This window comes from Teleopsis dalmanni, chromosome 1 (assembly GCF_002237135.1).
Source record: "Teleopsis dalmanni isolate 2A chromosome 1, ASM223713v2, whole genome shotgun sequence".
In the NCBI taxonomy this organism is placed as follows: Eukaryota; Metazoa; Arthropoda; class Insecta; order Diptera; family Diopsidae; genus Teleopsis; species Teleopsis dalmanni.
In genome coordinates this window covers 225,177,056-225,182,974 of record NC_051846.1, presented here as the reverse complement: position 1 = coordinate 225,182,974, position 5,919 = coordinate 225,177,056, and the positions used below count along the sequence as shown (strand labels likewise).

Genomic DNA, 5,919 nt, shown 5'->3' with positions numbered 1-5,919 from the left:
TCAATGCTTAAAAAGAATTATGACTAAATGCAGCTGCACTTCAACCAGATACCCGTGAGCACATGAGATGTGAAATATGCGAAAAATGACTTAAACATAATTAACTGAAACGAAGCACTTACTTACTTAAACAATAACATACGTACAGCCAATGTTTAAATATTTGTAATTAGCTAAATACTGTATTAAACCTTTTTAATATTTTTTTGTTTTAACATTTTTTATTTTTATTTTTTACAGAAACCGTCGGCCACAGCAAAACCCACCAAATATCACTACTATCCACACAATCAACACATCTATTTATTGCCGGAATGTGCGATCCAACAAGTCTGCAATGCAGTTTATGTGCGCCTAAATTATACACAACCACTATGTGCCTGTCCATCGAGGTAAGTTGAACACAGGAAGTGATTTCTATGATAAATTTGAGAAACGTGCAAGTGTATTAAACATTTACACACGTTGGAAAATAGACAACCGATATGCCGGTACAGATATCTGTCTGGGTGTCTACCTGTCTATCGGTCTATCAGTCTATCTTATTGTGTATATGTCTGTCTGTTTGTCGCTTTGTCTAGTTCCAAACATTCCCATTACAATATGCAGAAGAATCGATGTACACAGAAATAAACGCCCCCGATTGAGGTGGAACAGTACTACGATCAAACTTCTCAAGATGCTTGAAAGAAATTAAACAATTTTACAATTAGCCTGATTATATGCCTCACTATATGCAAAAAAAAATTGCAAGCTATTACATTGTGCTATCTTAAGTAAAATATTTAAATAGAAAAGATAGCTAACTAAATAATATTTTATTAAAAATAGTTTATGAAAAATGTCACGCCCCTTCTTTGCATAAACAGCGAAAACTTACATTCTTTTCGACTTTATAATTTATTATATGGATTATATTTTTTCTGCCAGGTACCGTGATCCGTGCTCTGCTAGCCTAAATGAAGATGATCAGCACACCACGAAGCTAATCGGTGATGGTAAAAAAAAAGTAAGTAAATCTCTTTTAAATTTAATTGAAGTACACTAAGAAGTTGCTAAGATCCGAAACCGCAACGCTGAAGTAAATTAAAGAAATGCTAGGTTCACGCAAAGCAAGTAAGCTTTTGATTGCCAAACCAAATTGAAAAACCACGCAAAGCTCATACAAAAGAACTCAGTTTAACTGCCCAAAATTGTTTAAAACCAAAAACTAAAAAAATTATTTTTAAATTACTTAACTGCAGATTTCAAATTCAATGTTAACTAAACAAAAACAATAAAAAAAGGCATAAGGCATAAGGAGGGATTTTAGCCAATTCATACCTGCAGCACTGAGCAATTTCCCGCTAATTCTATGGAGGCTGTTTTTTCTTTCCAACTACTCCAATTGCGCCTATTTAATGCCGTATAAGCTTACTGACTCATAAACAGCTTGTAGCTGACTAAGTATTACTAATCAAAAGTTACCGGTTAGTTTGCCATCGGTTAATGGTCCGCATTTTTATTGTTGGCAATAAAATTATCAAATGTTTGTATCAACCTGGAATCAATTTTAACTAGGAAGCATCTTCTAATGCAGTTACATGTTTGGCGGCTATGGTACCGTAGTAGCCACTCTAACAAGCACGTAATTGCATCAATTTTAAAGCAAACGTTGCAAGCCACCGATTTGGGAAATCTTATTTCCCCCATCCAAAAAAAAGTATACAAATATTTTATTGGTTATCTCCGTGGTATACTTCTTCTTGGAGTTGCTCACACGAAATTGTAGTTTTTATTTATGTGCCCAATTAGGAGTTTTTTTCAAATGGATTTTCACGCAAGCTACTTTTATTAGGAATTTATTAGCAGCATTAATTTGTTGCTTAGTGTGAGCATCTCTGAACAGTAATGTTTTTGGGTTAACAAGACTTAGACTCGTAAATCATGTATGTAGGCAAGCGGCCTATTTCCGATTTCTATTACTTGTAAATGAATTTAATATGAAAATTACTACTAATAAAACAAAATGTTTATTAGATGATTTGTTTATTTAATTTTTTTATCATCTAATAAAAAATAATATATACACATGTAGACAATATTTATTTAAAAAACTAAATTTATTAATGAAAAGATTAATATAAATAAAACTATTCACTAAACATATGCATTAATAAAAATATTGAGAAATATTGCCATAAATATATCTGAAATCAAATTTTATATTTTTTCTGTAAAAGATCAACGAGAAATCCATGGTTTTCCCAAAATTATTATAAAAACTTCACAGATACATTTAAGCAATGCGAAAAAAAAGCAAAATACATCTTCATCTTTAAAATGTATCTTGACAAAGTTAATTAATTTTACATATGCAAAGAAAAAAGCAAAACACATCTTCAAAATATATCTTGACAAAGCTAATTAATTTCACATATTTAAATAAAATAAAAATTAAAACTAGTTAAAAAAAATTATTTTAATTAAGAAATTTAATGGAAAGAAATAATTTCTCTCGTCCTAATTACTTTAAATTCAAAAAATATATATAATTATTTGTTAATTATCACCTTTCCGAAAGAGATTAAGGCACTCTAGATAGATAGATCAATTTTGAAGGGGTTGAGATCATCATGTCACTGTATCCTCTGAGTATTACTGTGACAAACCCACTTTAGTTCTATAGGCGCAGAGCAGTTTAAAATGGCATTATATCCCTTCGAAAGATGTTGACTATTTCTGTTATAAGTGAATAGGCAGTTGATAAATACCGATGTCTGAGACTATCTCAGTGACACAGAATATGTTCTGCCATTTTTTTCTGTTCTTCGTGACAAAGTCTGCAGCTATCGTCCCTTATAATATATAGATTCGAAAAATGTTTCTAAACTCCATAATGTCTAGTGGGAAACCCTGTAAGAAATCGAACACCTTTTCTATTCAGCATTAGTAGCTCCCTATTAAAGCACTCTGATACCCGAGAATTAAATGAAATAAAGTAAAGTGAAAGATTATCCACCTTCTTAGCTCATATTTTGCAATTATTAAAAAACGACTTAAGCACCTTTATTCATTAGTTTAAAAGAGTTTTGAAAATTCGGCTCAAAACTTTAATTTTGATCTATTTTAAATCAGAAAATTTTTTGCACTGATAGCACCATCTGATATCTGATATTGCACCTTTATCGCTTTTGATATCGCTTTTAATAATAACAGTTATAGTAATATTTATAATTATAATTGGTTTTCTCAATTGTCGATTTTATAGTTGTATCCGATAAAGATTAGGCCTATTATTGAATAATAATAAATATTGTAATTGTTATTTGCTTTGTCGATACCAAGTACAAATATCTCAGAACTTAACTTATCCTTGATCTAACATTGTTGCTTATAAAAACCCACTATTAGAAAACTTCAAACATATCAGAATATTGTATTGAGACGTGTGCTAAAAGCTCCATGGTATGTCATAAATGAAGATATACACAAAGACTTGAGAGTCGAAAGTGTGTAAAAGTATATCAAAGACAGAGCGTTGAAATTTTTCGATCTTGTGGATGAGCACACTTATTCAGAATTGAGCTCTCTCAAATCAAATGCAATATATTTTCCGCCAAGAAGATGTACTAAACTTCCAACCACACATCTGTAAATTTAAATAACTATTTATCAGACCTCAACGGAGCTCTTATTGCAGAAGATCATCCAAGTGGTCAAGTAATGCAGAAAGTATTGAATTTAGGTTCTCAAGTTCCTAAAGTTCCTTGCTCCTATTTTAGCAAACAAAGAAAAAGAATAAGAGATCTAACATTTTCAATACTCTCATCAAATTTCATTTGCTTCTTCTGAACAAATTGGCAAGCTTTGTTTAAGGAACGAAATGGATTAAATATGTAGCAGGTAGCGTAATCAGATTTTTATCCAACATACAAAAGAAAATTGGCTTGATTCGTTTAGTATTATTATTGAAAAGCATTTTCCTGAACTCTAATGCAATCCTTACAATGATTTTCTAACTTCTTACTTGTTTCTTATACAACGATTTGACAACACTTTTAAAATCATCTGTCCTTTGTTTTGGCGATAACATGTTTATTCAAGTCAATATTTATTCCTTCCAACTTTCTATTAGAGATTTACTAGAAGGTAGTAGTCTTTAGTGACACAATTAATCCGAAAAATGTACAGGACGGATAACAATTCGAGCTTCAATTCGTTTAGTTAATATAGACTATTGACTTCTTCCTTATTTGGAGCCTTGTTTTTGTCAGTACATTAATTGTGGATCAATGAATTAAATGTGCCTATTGTACCTATTGAATGTGTGATATTGTAGTTTGTTTAAATGTTTAGTGTTTTGTCTTATTTCTTATATGTTAGACATTTTTGTCGTAATACACAATTTTATCTTTTTAATCTCTAAACTACACTCCCTTCTATTTTAATTATTTAAATTAATTAATATTAGTAACGCTATTGGAGAAAACAATACTTTTTTTTCAGTTTTGTTTGAACTTGATATCGATTGAATTTAATATCAATTGTAGTGGAAATGTTAGTATAATATTTAAACAGAAATTAACAAGTAATACTTTTAATGGCCTCACATTAGCCAGACTGAACGATAATTTAATGTCATCCTTTGACGGTCGATGGACATTAACATGCACTCCATAGCCACGAGCTAATTGAAACTAAATGACAAACCAATAAAAAAGGAGCTGACAATTACAACAAAAACAAAGCGAAAAAGTCAATCTTGTCAGACCAACGAAGAGACTACCGCGCCAAGCCGGAAATCTCATTTGATGATTGCAATTTAAGGCAATTATTACGAGGTAATGTTATGACCCAAGGGAAGACAGGGAATAATCACAATAACAACTATAACGGCTAAAAACAACAGAAACAACAAAAACAATACGAATTTGGTCTATGCCCGCAGGTTAAATCGATTGTTTTATGCAAAACATTGAATTGTCTTTAAAGCTATCAAATCATTGGCCTCTTGAAGAATGTACAGTACTGTAAAAAGAGTGCCAAAGGCACCGAATTTAATTTAAATTACCGGGGGTTTCGTATACCCATAATAGAAAATTCACAAATAAAAATAAATTTCAATGCTAATTTCTGGCAATTTGGTCATGGAGGTTGCTGCACTTTTTATTGGCATTGAATCCAGAGAGACTAAAAACTTTTTTAAGTCGCCGCTTCGTAGCAAATCTAATAAAAAAAGGTGCATTTCTTTCTAATTTAACTACAAAAAAAAAATAAAGGTGATTAGTAGAGTTTTTCAAAGCCTGCATATGTATTGTCGAGTACATGTCATCCATTAATTGTAGTTTTTATAAAATAGTAAAATTAAGTTTAATGTCAATATTGTGTGGCTTAGTTCCATTCCAACAATTTCAGCAAAAATATTAGTTGACTTTTAATTGCCGGAGCAATATTAAAAGACAATCTGAGCAATGCGTTTTTGTGCTAAAATAAATTGTGGCAAATCTCAGTGCACAAAAGCGAAAGAAGTTAAATGCCAGCGTTTACTCCGCTTACTTCAGAGTCGGACCCCACATGCTTTTATAATTTTAATAAATGTTTATTTAATGTATTTTACAATTTTCTATTCCACAGGCAATTACCTTAGCGAAGACATGCGAGGCAACAACGGAGATGCGTGAGTGTCGCTCGCCAAAGGATTGGTCTCTGTTGGCTTTGCAGAACACACGCACTGGAAAATCTCATTATCTAGTAATATGCAGGTGTCCAGATCATTTTAAAATGGGTACGTTTAAATTTTATTGGTTATTTCTAGTTATAATAAAAATAGATTGAAAAATCCATGCCGCACAAATAGTTTCTCCATTCTTCCAATTTATTTAACATTAAATTATTTTATTCATAACAAATCGCTGGTATTTAAAAGTACTAATGATG

General features: G+C 31.1%; 1 long non-coding RNA gene across 1 annotated transcript; it reads left to right on the top strand.

The window, feature by feature from the left end:
• The first annotated feature begins 271 nt into the window (after positions 1–271).
• Positions 272–5,686, top strand: LOC119668690. The gene is made up of 3 exons (XR_005251526.1): positions 272–392; positions 931–1,009; positions 5,617–5,686. It is a non-coding gene; the product is annotated as an uncharacterized LOC119668690 (long non-coding RNA).
• The last annotated feature ends 233 nt before the right edge of the window (positions 5,687–5,919 follow it).